This window comes from Paramisgurnus dabryanus, chromosome 16 (genome assembly GCF_030506205.2).
Source record: "Paramisgurnus dabryanus chromosome 16, PD_genome_1.1, whole genome shotgun sequence".
Taxonomy (NCBI): domain Eukaryota; kingdom Metazoa; phylum Chordata; class Actinopteri; order Cypriniformes; family Cobitidae; genus Paramisgurnus; species Paramisgurnus dabryanus.
Window position 1 is genome coordinate 30,460,043 of NC_133352.1, and position 16,741 is coordinate 30,476,783.

Here is a 16,741-nt window from a genome sequence, read left to right on the forward strand (position 1 = left end):
TTCTCAAATCATCAGAAGATCTGCTGTATTCACTGAACATCTCGTCCCCATCCTTGGGTACACACTGTATGTAAACCAAGTTGCCAAATGAATGCGCAGACTTGATTTACCAACTTAAATGAATAAAGAAAATATCAAAACAACAACATAGAACAAAATATAAAAATAACACGCATTAAAGTGATGACAGAATATTCATTAAATCAGACTGAAATGGTCTTCATTGCTCTTATTTGTATTTGTAACCGAATCAGGGCACCTGGTACAGCCAAACCACATTCACTCTCCTCCTGCAGCGGGAAGATCAGAGACGTCTGCAGGTGAGACGATGAGAAGAACAGCTGCTGTTCCCACAGGAACACCTGTCGCCATGAAACACACACACGCACAAGTGAAGAGAGGGAATTAGAAAGGGGAAAATGTCTGTTTCTGTGTGTGTTGGTTTGACTCCACTCCAAAGCAGCCTAATAGCTTCAATAAGACTGTGGTTTATACATTACACACACTTCTCTCGGTTAGTCTTCTCCAGGAAAAAGAACCCGAAAAACAGCCATCTATTTACTTTCAGCTGTATGTCGGTGGTAACATCTGTGCCAACACCGAGAAAGAGAGAGAGACAGGCAGTGAGAGAGAGAAAGAGAGAGAGAGAGACAGGCAAAGAGAGAGACAAGCAGAAAGAGAGGGTGACAGGCAAAGAAAGAAAGAGAGACAGAGAAAAACATGTAAAAAGAGATGGCGACAAGCAGACAGGCAGAAGAAAGGGGTGACAGGCAGAGAGAAACAGACTAAGACAGACAGAAAGGGTGACAAGAGGAAAGAGACAGGTAGAGAGACATGCAGAAAAAGAGAAAAACAGGCTAAGAGAGAGACAAGCAGAATGAGAGGGAAATATGAAGATGGCCTAAAACTTTCAGTTCAGCTTTTAAGTGAATAAATGATTTAAGCCATTACACTGTCCAGAAAAATCTTCCAGTCTGGTATCTTCTGCATATATGACTTCTGTCCAGGAGTGACTGTATGATGCTGAGATTCATATTTCACACTGAAGAGATTTTCTTACAAAAAACTCTTACAAACAAGTACAAAAGATATAAACATTCACTGATGCTAACAGAGTCAACATGCATTATAAGGCTTTTCACACTGTTATCTTCGTTCTAAACCCTACTTTTAACCCTGGGTTAAGGAGCGTTTCACACTTGTAATTTAAAAGCAGGGTTATCCCTGAAATTAACCCAGGGTGAAGTGATGTTATGTTGGGGTCACAACAGACGCGTTTGAGGCGTCAAATTCGCGTCTACTACGCGTAGTTGGATGTCTAAACATTTTGAGTGTACTTGCTTCATTCTCGCGTGAAATTCTAGTCATTAAGACATTCACGCGAATATCCGCGTCATGGGAGGGGCTTCTGAAACTCCGCCCCCTTTCTGTAATCATGTCACTACTAGAGCAATTTCCTGTTTGGTTAACGCGGTGCATTTTTCCGCCAAAGTTAATTTTTCTACTTGCGTGTTTCCTGCGGCAACGCTCTATTCGCGCCATTCGCGCAAACCAGACAGGCAAATGAGGCAGAATCGTGTTGACCGCAACGCGTTAAACGCCTCATTCACACCACAAGACCTCCAGATTCGGGTCAGCGCGTCTTTACATTGACTTAACATTGAAATCACTCGTGCTTGACGCTTCTACTGTGTCTGGTGTGAACGCAGCATTAGAATGTTATGACTCAATGCTTAGCAAAGTGCACGTGCCTCATATCACAATCTGTCTACTGAAAACATCTGAATTTGAGTTAAAATGACATCTCAGAAGACTTACAACAGCCAAAAGAAATGTACTAAACGGCAAATTTGCGTGAGAGCGCAATTCCAAAAAAAGCATTGATGGGAGTGGTAATATCTGGGGGTTTATTATTAAAAATGGGCAAATTAAATAAAACAGGCGCAACAGCTGATTTCCATAATGACCAACACAATCTACTAAGAGCAGCACAAATTTCAGGGTCGCAAATAAGCAGAACTCATCTTCAGTTCAGCACCACGGACATCGCAGCGGAAAATTCGGGGTGTGTAATCCCAACTAACAGAGCCATAGTACACTGAAAAGAACTGGAGGACAAAAAATTAAGGTTTACAAGAAGTCTTAAAACATTTGGTATTGTGTGACTTCTCGTAGTGACTCCTCTTTTATTTACTTCAGCAAAAAAAAATAACATGGCTTGGCAAACAATATATTTGAACAATATGTTCCTCTGGCATTCCATATAAATTGCTACATGTTAAAACAATCCTTTGCATTGTATCACGCGGTCTCTGCTCTCTGTGATGCTTTTTCTTTTAGCAATAATTGCAGCCATTTTAAGACATGCTTTATTCTGGCATTAAATAATGGCGCAAATACCAGTCATAAAACATGCGCAAACATTAGTAAATCGCGTTACCTGAATCATTTACATTTTCCATGTGAAAGGTAAACTCCTAGAAATGCATATGCAATATGGTCAAAATGCATATGCAAAAATAACTAGACAACACCTTTTCAGCACTAATTTTCCACTGCCCATCTTTAGTAAATTTAGGTTATCTCTTTACCCCTGGTTAAGTATAAACAGTGTGAAACGTGAAACAGATAACTCAGGATTCGGTTAACCTAGGGTTAGAATAACCCGGGGTTAACTTTTTCCAGTGTTAAAACCCCATAAGAGTCAGGGGTGTGTAAACTTTTGTACAGGATGAGATGTCCATTACCAGACCAGGAAATTCAAAACAACAGAAAACTAATAATACATTTTAAGCCCATCAAACATGATGCTCTAAAAACTTTTCTGAAAAATCCTGTTCTTGATCATTTTCATCTGATCTGAACCAGTGGTGAGGCCAGAATTTTTAAACCGAGTGGACTTTGGTGAAATAGCCCAGCAACCAAAAACCAAGACACTGAAATGATGTCTTATACACCCAATATAGTCTATCTATGAGTAACCCACTTCTACCCTAAATAACCTTGAATCTGGTTAAATGCCGTTTTTGGCTAAATAACTTGGACATGTACTATATTCCATCATGTTAGCAAACTTAACAAGTGTTCAAGGTGTTTGCTTTCATTTCTTTGACATGTTCTAAGCGTCTAAACTATTTGCATAACTGACTGTTTTTAGAATAATACTTGCCAAGCCGGTGGTACTTCGAGATAATTTTGTGTGTATGTGTCCTGTAAGGCGCAGAAAGATTCTGTGTTTTTGTGCTTTTGAAACACGCATCTTTGTGTGCCCTAATGAGTGTGTATCTATTTAAGTACATGTGTCTGTGCGCACAGAAAACAGCTTACTTAAACATCTTATTGCACTCAAATTGTTTAAAATCGCTTCAGTGTTAACATTTGCAAGGTCTAGAATGCAAATGATGAACTTTCTATATAAATAGTTATTTCTTTATTATTAAAGAGATTATTATCATTTATCTGTGATTTCTTCTGCTTTCCCACAAAAATATTTTGTGTCTCATCTGACTGGGTGGACCAGACATCAATCTGAGTGGGCCAGTGCCGCCCTGGTCCTTAGGCTTACCGCTGATCTGGACATTTTGGGCCACACAATTCTGCTCAGATTGTTTTATGAATCAAAAAAAAAATGAAATCCATCTTTACACACAGGCTTATATTGAAAGATAAAAACTATAAATTATTTGGTGGGACGGCACAGTGGGTAGCACTGTTGCCTCACAGCAAGAAGGTCCCAGGTCGAGCCCCGGCTAGGTCAGGCAGGACCTTTCTGTGTGGAGTTTTCATGATTTTACATTTCTATGTACAATGGAACGCGAGTTATCCAATCAGAGCACCCCACGCTTTTCAGAACGATGAGCTTTGTAGAAATCGACACGATTCAGAAAGGTGGGGCATAGAGGAGCAACAATAATGTAGGGTATTTGGAAATTCTTTGAACCATAAACCACATGAACAAATTGCATTACACCAAATACACAAAATAATGTCATTTTGGTTATAATGTCATAGGGGTTCAAAGAGAGGTTAGAAATTGGTCATAAAATATTTTTGGGCACAAAAAGACCTTACTAACACTAATTTAACATTTCAAGTAAACCTCAAGATAAACATTGAAAAAATCTTAATCATCTTTCTTTCATCTTAACAATCATAAAATCCGCTGGCCCACTACTGTTAATGTGCTGACATGTACTTTATGATTGTTTGTCCATGTTACTCCACCCCTTTACATTACCTGATCCTCTAGAGTCTGTTGTTACCCCGGTTACCTGTTCCCTCGTTCCTCTCTTTCTCTCTCCACCTCTCATTTCTCTTCTGTCTCCCTCCCTTTTTGTTCTTCACTAATCTATTCCAGAGCATTCTATGATCACATGGAAAAACATAGCAAGTGCACATATTTCTTCTGAAGCCAAGACAAAAAAGTCAAGAGAGAAAGAAGGAGAGAAAAAAGAGAGAACGAGAAGGAGGGGTAAATACTTTATTGAGTCTGGGCACAGAGCCCTTTGTTGTGGTTGAGACCTGCGTTTTATTAGCAGCCTGTGCTCTCTTCAAAGCCTGGAAAGACAAGCGACAAGCCAAATGATGAAGAATACACAAGCCCACGAAAGAGACGGGCTACAGAAGAACTGAGAGAAACAGTCACAGAGATTGAAGTTTAACTCGGGAACAGACTTTAACTTGATCAGCTGAGACACACAGAAATATACCCTGACAAAGAGAGAAAGAGAGAGAGAGAGACGTCTGTAAAAAGACTGACAATTCCCTCTTGATTCAAGTGTCAATGTGTGTGTGTGTGTGTGTGTGTACTGTAAGTGTGTGTGCATGTGCATGAGCGTGTGTAAAATCAAACTGTTCTGCTTCCAATAAAGACTTCAAATCAGCAGAGTGGCAGTAACGGATGACATCAACACAGCTGCACCCGCGAAAACATGCATGTGTGTATGTGTGTGTATGGGGGGGGGAGTTGTTACTCAGCTATACTTTGGGGACAAATCTGTCCCTTGAAGTGAGCTAAATCTGACAAAACCTCCCTTTGGGGAACATTTTTAATTTGGATAAACAAAATATCTAGCAAATTATGTTTTTACAAATTTTAAGCATGAGATTTTTTGTCAGGGTAAGAGAGCAGGCGAGTCTGTAGTCATTATAATTAGCTTTGTGTCTATGATTTGTCCTGTTATAGTTAGCCAAGTACACAAAGTACATATAAAAGACTAAAAAACTAAAACATGCCTTACCCACAATTGGGACTTTAAAGTCAACAACATGAAACTGTAGTGACAACCAAAGGTAATTTCTATAATCGGATGATTGAAGTAAAACAGAATACGCAACCAGAAAATACTTTTGTATACAAGTGTGATTTATAACCAATGCACCAATTAAACATTTACAATTATAACAATTTTAAGAAAAAATAAATTTAAACAGGATGATTTTTGATTTCATGTGGACTTTAAAGGGACACTTTTTTGGAAAATATACAAATTTTCCAGCTCCCATTGATTTTTACCGTTTTGGAATCCATTCAGCTGATCTCCGGGTCTGGCGCTAGCACTTTTAGCAAAGCTTAGCACAATCCATTGAATCTGATTAGACCATTAGCATTGTGCTCAAAAATAACCAAAGAGTTTTAATATTTTTCCTATTTAAAACTTAACTCTTCTGAAGTTACATTGTGTACTAAGACAGACAGAAAATTTTAATTTGCACTTTTCTAGGCAGATATGGCTAGGAACTATACTCTCATTCTGGCGTAATACACAAGGACTTTGCTGCCATAACATGGTTGCAGGAGGCGCAATGATATTACGCAGCAGCCGAAAATAGTCCCCTTAGTAACTTTCAACGGCAGGGGACTATTTTTGGGTAGTGCGTAATATCACTACGCCTGCTGCAGCCATGTTACAGCAGCAGAGCCCTTGATTATTACGACAAAATGAGAGTATAGTTCCTAGCCATATCTGCCTAGAAATGGGCAATTTTTTATTTTCTGTCGGTCTAAGTACACGATGTAACTCCAGAAGAGTCACGTTTTAAATAGGAAAATATCAAGGACTTTTGCTGCTGTAACATGGCTGCAGCAGGTGTAGTGATATTAGGCACTACCAGAAAATAGTCCCCTGCCGTTGAAAGTTACTGAGGGGACTATTTTCGGCTGCTGCGTAATATCATTGAGCCTCCTGCAGCCATGTTACAGCAGCAAAGTCCTTGATTATTACGCCAGAATGAGCCAGTATAGTTCCTAGCTATATTTGCCTAGAAAATCGCAACATTTAATTTCCTGTCGGTCTTAGTACACAATGTCACTACAGCTCTTTGTTTATTTTTGAGTGTGATGCTAATGGTCTAATCAGATTCAATGGATTATGCTAAGCTATGCTAAAAGTGGTACAGACAGACCCGGAGATTAGCTTGATTGGATTCCTTGATTGGATTCCAAAACGGTAAAAATCAAATGTTTAACTCTAGGTGAGCTGGAAAATGAGTCTATTTTCAAAAAAGTGGAGTGTCCCTTTAAGAGTGCGTACTGTATATGCAGTACATCACACAGCCATAACTGTGTTTTCTCCAATGTGGAGCTCACCTTTCACTGACTGTATTGGCACAGCCTGAGAGAAAAACACCACACTTTTCATCAGACATCAGTTATTCTAATAAATACTATCATCTGCTCTCAAAGCACAGAGGAGCCAAACCAACAGCATAACCAAAACCAACTCCAAATCTGTGTGTGTGTGTGTGTGTGTTGGGTGTGAATGGATTTTCCCACTTTTTGGTCATCCAAGCAGGAAAATTTTGGTCATAAACAACATCAAGTTTTAAAAAACTGACAAGTTCAGACACACACACACACACACACACACAGTACAGCTACTGAAAACTACGCAATATGTTTTTAGCATTTCTGATCTTTTCGGTTGTCTCTTTTTCTTACACACACACTTGTTCCGATCTCCGTCGTTTCTCTTGCTTCTCCTGACAAGAGCCAAGTCATTTTAATGTCTTGTTTGGAGTTTCAGAACAGATCTCAACAACGTTTCAAATTTTGCTGTAGCAATTACACTCCATGTAAACATCTGACTCATTTGTATCCATTTTCATTTCTTCAGAAAATTTGGGAAAAACGTTAACATTTCAATGAAACATAACTAAAAGCTCCATTAGGCTTTTTGAGTTCTTTTTAAAGCTATTCAGGTTTACTCATGCAGCATGTTATGTTTAAAACGAATCTCAAACATGCATTAGATTAGTTCATTGAAAACTAATACATCACAGAGTAGACCCTAATCACAAACAGACAACCCAGGTGAAGATACAGCCGTTCTTACACATGGAGCTATGACGCAATTGTGATCTACAGCTTAAATAAAACCGCAGCACACGCCAAACATACTGCATCTGATGCCAGTGCACGCCGACCTTGAACGAAGCCAAGAGCATCGCGTGTTTGTGTGCATGTGTTAAGTATAACACAGCTATACTGGACGACTTCTGTCACATCAGCAACATATTGTCATTCTATCTGAACAATATAGTAGTGCACCCAAAATCAATACAATCTCTCAAAAAACACCCACAGCCAAACAGCTCCTCCCTCACTGTTTAACCAGTGTAACGTAGAGGTTATGGCAAAAACCAATGGGGGTTTTGCGCAACAAACATCCGTATTCTGCACAATAGGTAACATCACTTCTAATTTAACCCATGCTGGGTTGTTTCAACCCTAAATGCTTGGTTGTTTTGACCCTTTGTTGGGTTAATTTCAACCCAGCTGCTGGGCTCGTCCCTTTTTGACCCAACGCTGGGTTGAAAATAATTCTGCATTTATTAGAGTGTTAGCTGAATACCTTAAAAGTTTATAGATATTGCCAACAGTTCACTCTGCTATCATTTTCTTTGCCGGAAGCGATAGGACCTGTTTTCCGGTTTGTTTATGTGACGTTCGCCTAAATGTCAATGATAAAATTAAACCTCAAAATCAGTGGCGGCCGGTGACTTCTTTTTTCGAGGGCGCTCGATGCGAAGTTTCATGTATGTAGCCTTGTGTGTGGATCGTAATTTCAACATATGTGTTCTGCCCATCAAGTGATCCTATGTGCATCACATGTCTTGTCAAAATAAGTGCCTGCTGCAGATGCGTCTAAACAGTTTATGATAAAAGAGATGCACGCATTAGCCAGATACTCGTAAAATCTAATTCATAACAGAGTTTACTGTTAAAGCAACACTGTGTAGTTTCCATGTAAAAATGACTTACATCTCCCCCATGTGGTTGAAAAGCGCAACAGTGCCTGGTATCAGACACTCTTCTGCAGGCAAGGGGAGGGGCGGGGCTGGGTTTCCTACCCTCCACCGCCACTTTCAGAGTGTGCTTGTAGCAGCTAGGAGGCTGCTCAGGTTGCAGCAACAGTACAAATTGTCCAGTTAAAAGTTGTTCTATCACTGAAATAATTTTAGAGAAATTATTTAAAGGTAAAAAAAACTACATAGTGTTGCTTTAAGGGCGGGGTATACTTTTTTCCGCATCCGGCTCGCACCCGCATGCGTCCGAGCAGCTTTCCAAGTATACTCCCCGCGGCTACACACGGATGGCACGCGGATTCGACACTATACGCAATACAAATGATTTCTTATTCAAATTATTAGTCTAACAGGCCGTCAGGGCAGCACTATTTGGCGACATTTACAGTACAATCAAAACAGCGGTTCTCAAACTTTTTCCACATGCGGCCCCCCTTGTGTAGGATGCATTCCTTCGCGGGCCCGCCAAAGAAAATTTATGACAAAAACTGTTCTAAAATTTTACATTTTAATTAAACAAAACTTATTAAGTTATACAAAGTAGTGCTGTTGGTTATTAGCCTTAATTTTTTAGGTTTAATTACACAGAATTCATGATAAATGAATGTATTTGATAAAATGTCATAAAACTGGGGCCCCCCTGGAACCATCTCGCGGCCCCCCTGGGGGCCCGGACCCCAGTTGAGAACCACTGAATTAAAACATTAGGATAGGTGAAGAAAAGTAACTGATCCACCATTGCAAACACAGTTTAGAACAAACAACAAGACAACAAAGAACAGGAATCAAACATTATGGTAACAAACATGCTCCAAAGCTTTCTGTTCTTGGAAGAAGAAAAAGTTAAAGAAGAAAAATGATAGTGTGTGTGCAAATACTGTCTATTTCCTTTGTATAATTGTTATAGTGGAGTGTCCTGTCTAAATTTTTACGTGCATGCGCTGTTGTACGCGGACTGTACGCGAACCCTCCTGATGACGAAAATGACGTCATGCGGACGGCGCACATACGCGGACGTCCCTAGTATACTTTCGGCTTTAAGGGAGTGTCTTGAGTGTATTTTGTGAACGTGAGTGTCTCTTTTATCATAAAGCGTGTGTTTTGAAGCGTGTGCAGCAGGCACTTATTTTAACAAAACACGTGATGCACATGGTTCACATGACGCAACAAAGACATATTTTGAAAAAGAATTTGCGCCTTTCGGATGAGCAGTCACCAGCTGCCACTGCTCAAAATGTGGCACTCAGTTTATCATCCCAGAAAGAAATCTAGTTATTTTCAATTTGAGTCTGATCAAATAATAAAAACAATAAACTATTACTTTCATCTACATGCATTGCAAAAAGTAACACACAAAACTGTAAAAGCTGGTGTTAGTGATGTGAAAGCTAATCATGAGCAATAACAGATAGTATTGTTTCTTTAGTAAACTCAATTCAATATGTAAAGGCTTGCAAAATCCAGTTATTGGAATGAACAAAATCTAGGTCAGAATCTAACACAGAGCCGGAGCATCAGCATCAGTTCAGAGTTTCTGCTGGCTGTCTCTGAGATCGAAACTGGCAAACGTATGGCGTTTGTTCGTGTGAAGCTTCTGGGTCAAATTAGCATTATTACAGTAACAGGAGCAATAGCACTTGACCTATGACCTCATCACTGACTCACTCCTGAATGTCTGACAGGTTTATCTGCTAACATACACACACATACATTTACAACATTTACCATCTACAGTACATACAGACATGCTATAGATCTACTGTTTTATATCAATTAAATTATAATGATCACTGTCTAACCCAAACTCCTAACAGTTATGAATCACTTGACTTTAGCTTATTTTAGAGGACGATTTGTTCCCCAAAGCCTGACTAAAACCCAGACACAGACAGCATGTATTTTAATTCACAATGGATAAAACCTGTACACACATACACTGTAAACACACACAGACACAAGCACTGTACACCAAAACCTCAGAAAACATTTCAAATAAACATCAGTTTTGGTGATTTATAAGCAGTTTTCCAAATGGGGACCCAAATACGTACCAGAAATGACTGGTATTACTATTTTGAGGGGACATTTGGTCCCCACACCAAAGGGATTGCCAGGTACACAAGCGGATTCATAACACATGTGTGTAGCTTTTCAACACATCATCTCTCCTTAGACATAATATTCCATAAACTGATAAAAAAACGAACCTTTTCTGTCTGTTCTATTTGTCTTTCGGTATTTCATTTCAGAAAAATCTTCCACTTCAGAACTCTGTCATATTCCATATTTCCATACAGATCTATAGGGCTCAGATGACCTGCAGGATTCCAGAACTCTCTCACCATTTACTTTTTTGTCACCTTCTAAAATTTAGTCACATTCCGTATAACTGTTTGCCTTAACTGTCTCCCTGTCACATCTTATATTCCCAACCTGCTTTCCTTATGAAATCTTCTGAGCCTTCTGTGTTTGGGAAAAAAACCCTTCTGTGATACAGAAGAGGAGAAAGTGACTGAGGAGGTGTTATATGATTTGCACTCGTTTTCCCCCACTATATCTTTCAGAGAGACAAATAAAACAATTAATATTAAAAACATTTCTGTTCTTCTGAGGATTGGGGTGGGGGGCAGATTACTGAAATACATCTGATATCATTTGTTTTGGCAACTTGGTGTGATGTTTAATGACTTTTTCAAATGAAATATTTAACAACTCTGAATTGTTCACTTAAAGCTGCAATCCGTAACATTCAATAACTAATTTTGCGTTTCATTTTAAACTGAGAAAATACTGTATGCTCCTTCTCTCATCATGGTTTACCTATCATACTACAATCTCAGAAAAAATTTAAAACCTTTTTCTAACCTACAGTTAAGGTTACCTATCTTAACCTTAACCTTACAGTTGACAGCAGTAAGCTTATAATAATGATATATAATTTGAGCTGTCGGTTTGGTTTTCCCGAGAAAAACTCTGAAAAACGTCATCCGTAAACCAATATAATGTAAACCGACCGCTTCAATCGCATGTGCTTCAGATGAGAGTATGTAGATTTTTTAGAAAACGCCTCCCCGCCAAGAGAAAATGCCTCCCTGCCAATGATACGTTTTTACGGCAATCCATATTTCCATTATTAACCACTAGGTGGTGCTCTTACACAACTTATAAAACACTAAGGGCCTTATTTAAATGATCTAAGCACATTGTCTAAAGAGCACAGAGCACAGTCTTAAAGCAACACCAAAGAGTTTTGGCTCTTTGCTCCTCCTACAGGTTAGAAGCGTAATTGTCCATTACCCACTGTCATAAATACTGAGGCATAGCTGGCTCTGATTGGATTGTAGGTCTGCCGTAAAGCAAGTTTTTGTAGTATTCACTCGGACTACAGGACCACTACCCGACGTTTGGAAACTTCTTTAGTGCGGTTTTGGCCGATAGAGGGCTGCAAAGCGAATGTGAAAGTGCTGTTCACCCTGTTTAGAGTGGATGAACGACTGAAACTGTTTTGGAAGCGTTATTTTAAGGTAAAAAAAACTCTTTGGTGTTGCTTTAAAGATGTGTTCGAATACACATTTGCTAATTTTACAATGGGAAAATGATTTGTGTGTCTAGTCTAAAGGGGGTCGCACACTGGACAAGAAGTGCAGCTCCGTGTCACGCTATGAATATAAAAACTGAACACAGTATTTTCTATAAATGTACGGACACCAGCGGCGCAACTTTCCGCTGTGACTCTGGACACTGCTCAAATCCCTGTCCCGCCTCAGAGCGTCACTCACCTAGTTTAACATTAAATAACATCATATTTGTCCCAAATCGTTAGCAATTAACATTGACTGCTAACGTATATTTAGCATTTTGAAGTAGAGGCTATCTGACTAAGCTTGCGCTATTTAATGTGCACTTCCGGTGTAGGATACCTCCGAGTTGTCCTAGACACAACGCGACACGGCGCTGCTCATCCGGTGTGTAACTCCTTTAAAAGGGTTGTTCCTATTCTTGTAATTAGTAATGATTCTGTTTTGGGCGTAACTTTCAATAAACCAATGAGAATCTCATCTGCCATCTGCTTTAAAAGCCAGTTGTGCTGGCGCCATGCAGATTCCCTATTTAGATGGCAGAATTTGTAAAATAAGCGGAGGAAAAAGACCACCAGTTTAAGATTGATGTTAAAAAACTGCGTTGTTTTATTTGTATTGAAATTGTTATTTTTTGTATTTAAACCTTTGGTTCTCTTTAAAAGCTGGAGGCTTTGAATTTATGAGGCTTTGAATTTACAAATGTGTAGAAAGACGAAACGTTTCAGCCTTCAGCGCCCTGAGTGTTTTTCAAAACGCATTACTTAAAAAAGGTTCTCATCTCAACATATCCACAGGTACAAAGTCATCATATACAATAAATCCCTGGGGTAGCATTTAAAAAAACAACATTTCAAAATAAATGCAATATATGCATTTGTTTAAAGCAAAACATTCAATTTCTGATCAGGCTACAGGTGAAGCATCTCTTTATGCCCTTTAACATCTCGTAATTGGTCATCATTTATAACCAAGAGACTCAATAATAATCTTTTATATTTGAATCCTTAAATTTGTCATATATAAAAACGTTTGTGTGCTGCTGTGCATCCATGTGTGTAATAAGCAAACACGCGTTGTTGTTTCGTTTATATGTGCATATTACTAACATGCTTTTAAAATAACAAAAACAATATTGCACCGTTGACTTTAGAGCAGGTTTTAGTTAGTCAATGGCGTAGTCTATTTTAGCCTGGCTCCGCCCTCCTACGTGCTTCCGCTTAATTTTCATTTCGCTTCAGCAGTACGTCTGGGACTGCTTTGTAGAGTTTTGTTTTCTCCTGCAAAAATCTGCAGGACCAATCAGCGAACAGATGGGGGTGGCTAAGAACGATGACGTTGAGGTCGTCCGTCAGTTTGAGTTGTAGTTCAGTAATGGCAGCGGAGAAAGACGTGAGAAAAGCTATTCGGTCCGTTGTTGCAAAACTGCCGAATATACAGAAGTTAAAGCCGGAGCAAGAACCAGGTTTGCTAAGTTTTGTTTGTCTGGTTATTCGGACTTGTTGTTTCTGGACGGTTTCAGCGCATGATATACGTCATGACCACACGTTAGCGATTGGCTTTGGCAGATCCTGAGTGACTCTGGGCAGATCCAATAGTTTTAAACTTCAACAATGGACCCTCCTTAACGGAAGTAACACTTTGCAATGGAGCGTGGCCAGACTCTCTGTACAAATGAAATGAATGTACGAGAGTCTGGTTGGACCAGGCTAAGTCTATTTTAGTTGCCTCAAAAAAGCAAAAATGGGTGCAAATGTATTTGCTATTTAAACAACGTGACACTGCACGTGAAAATGATAAATGCGCCGGAATGAATCTAGCAAAAACACTTGCGTCGTGCATTGCACTGCATTTCGCCAGGTGTATGATAGTGCCCTAAAGCAGTGGTTCCCAAACTTTTTCAGCGTGCGGCCCCCCTTGTGTATGGTGCATTTCTTCGTGGCCCCCCAAAGAAAATTTGTGACAAAAAAACTGTTCTAAAACTCAACATTTTAATAAAAAACATTAAATTATACAAAAAAGTAGTGCTTTTGGTTAGTAGCCTTATTTTTGTTTAGGTTTAATTACACAGAATTCACAATAAATTAATATATTTCATAAAATGTCATAAAACTAGGGCCCCCCTGGCACCATCTCGCGGCCCCCCTGGGGGCCCCGGCCCCCAGTTTGAAAACCACTGCCCTAAAGCATCTATGGACTCAAAAGCAGTAAAAACTTGTGTATGTTTTGATTATCGCTCTGAATCTGATCTATAACTAAAGTCCTTTACAAAAATGCAATTATTTCAGCTTTTTGCTCAAAATTTTGTGTTTTTGTAGAAACCTACCTATATTTAAACGGTGATATAAAGAGAACAAATGAAGATGAAACGTTGTTTGTTTGTTTGTTTAAAAGCAGGGGGGTTGTTCTTCTAGTTGATATAATGTATGTTTATATATGTAAAGAAGACATTTTTCTGGAAGGCATTAAACTTTTGTGGCTGGCTGCCAATTTTTTTAAACATGCTGGCGGGGAAAGAGTTAAACATGTCATCTAGACAACCGCAATTAATCTGTAAAGTTTCAAAAGATGATCATCTGGGGAACGTCATATTAATATGTCAGTTTATTACGTTCTTACATCTAGAGAATCATCTGTTAAAACAGTGAAAGCTCAAACTGCAAGCTTATGCTAAAATGAGTTAATATCAGCCGGGCTTTTCAACATCTAAAGGGATTAAATACTGGAGCAGAGACAGCTTCCTCTGAACCGGTAAGGCATCTGTTGAAACACTTGCATTATCATTGATTCAGAACAAATGCGTCAGATATACTGTATTACTTCACTGGTGGATGGGTGAAAATAGATAACAAATATGGGTTTAGATCAATCGGATTTGGATGTACTAGGGTGTATTTCTGTCACGTGGATGTTTAATGACAGATCTGCTCTGATGCGGTTATAACAGACATCAGATTTATCCGTGCAGAATAACGAGATGAAGTACAATGCAAGCACAGAAATATACTCCGCAAATAACTGCAATTTTATATTTCAATCAGAGATGGCGATAGAGAGGCCAGAGTTACTGACTGCAGATTTAAAGACATTGCTATTGATATCCACAAGTTATCAGATAAGAAAGTAAGTGCCATCGCCCCTTCTTAATGAAAGAAGTTCAGGCAGGTGAAATTTGACACGGGTCATGTGCTGCTGGGGGGTCCAGGCTCATAGTGACCCTGGACGGGCCACACCACACGGGGCATGAGGCAGCACTCAGCGGCCCCTACAGATGGAACGCGTTAGAGAGCCACGCTAATGAAACGCAGACCGGCATCAGGCCTGACGCCCGGCCATTCCAACGCTCCTTAATTTGTTCTATTATTTGTTGAACAAACGATGGCTCTCTCTCTTTCTCGGACCTCTGGTGGGGAATCAGGGGTCACACTGTGAATGGGCGGTTGGAGAATGGCAGCATGTTTGAATGTGAAGGTAACAAGGGAGATAAGAACACAACTAACCCAACATGAGAATTCTGCTCGGTCTGGTTTCAGAAGCTGACGATGTTGTGAACGTTAAAGCACAGCTGTGTTGACGGCCGTCAGCGAGCAGAGTGAGAGAGAGAGGGAATGAGATCCATCGTAAAGCCCCTAATCTGTGGAGTGGTAAGTGATTGTGGTTTAGCCAGTGAAAGTGGCATGTGTCAACCACACACTGACTCACACACATACAGTACACACACACAAGCACGCACATGCACACAATACAATTTTTGCTCTGCTTTTTGCAATGCTCTACCAAGCGAGCTCACACATACACAATACCATCAATACCATCAAAGGAGAGAGAGTTTAATTTATAAAAAGAAAACGTTTAAGAAAACAAAATAAAAAGGGTTGCATAAAAGTTTAAGACATCTAAATCTAAAACACAAATACATGAAAACTACACAAACATTCCCAGCATTGCCACAAGTGGCGCTATAGAGTCGTGAACTTTAGCAAGATTAAAAGTGTCATATGATGCAATTTCGTGTTTTCCTTTGTCTTCTAAGTGTTAAAAGCTGTTTGTGCATATGAAAGATCTGTAAAGTCTCAAAACCAAAAAGATGTTCTTTCTAAAAGTAAAGGCTCATTCACGCCATCCTAAAACACCTTATTTAAACACGCCTTCACATATCTACATCACTTTGTGGGAAGATTTGCACATCACCATCCAAATGTATATGCAAAGAAAAAAAAAGGTGTAACTTTTATTCTCACTGTAGTATTGTTCAGTGTTGGGGTAACGCATTACAAGTAATGTGCATTATGTAATAATATTACTTTTCTGAAGTAATGAGTAAAGTAACGCATTACTTTTTAAATGTACACATTAATATTTGAGTTATTTTTTTCAAAAAAGTAATGCAAGTTACTTTTTAAGCTTAAAGGTATAGCGGAAGATTTTCGTTTTCCGGGTGGATCACCACTGTTATTGGTCATCCCAGATGTCAATCATTCTGATTATATGTTGACGTATAACCGTCGCACGTGCTCGCCTCTACGTTCGCTTTCTGCACATGCGCACTTTCACGTGTATGTGTGTTGTGCTACGGTTTCAACCATTCATTGAAGGTCGCGTTCTCACTGTATTTTTTTCAAAATGTCTGAGGGTCGCAAGAGAAAAAGTGTCTACGAATTGTATGACAAGAAGAGAAAGGACTATAAATAAAGAAACAAGACCAGATGTTTATGGGAGACTATTTCACACGCTGGCGTGAGCTAAAAGGACAGGTTGGGCTTCCCACGCGAAGTTTCTACTGGAAAGGTACATTTTGTCATGCTTTTTGGAGAAATCCATTTAAAATCACTGCTGGTAAAAGTTGATGTAAGCTA

General features: G+C 39.3%; 1 long non-coding RNA gene across 1 annotated transcript in view; it reads right to left on the minus strand.

Annotated features, from left to right (window-relative positions):
• Positions 1–256: 256 nt before the first annotated feature.
• LOC135761314 (uncharacterized) overlaps positions 257–16,741 on the minus strand; it is a 36,634-nt gene continuing 20,149 nt past the window's right edge. Inside the window, exon 9 of the long non-coding RNA XR_010537922.2 lies at positions 257–362. This is a non-coding gene — a long non-coding RNA (uncharacterized lncRNA). The remainder of the gene's footprint in view (positions 363–16,741) is intronic.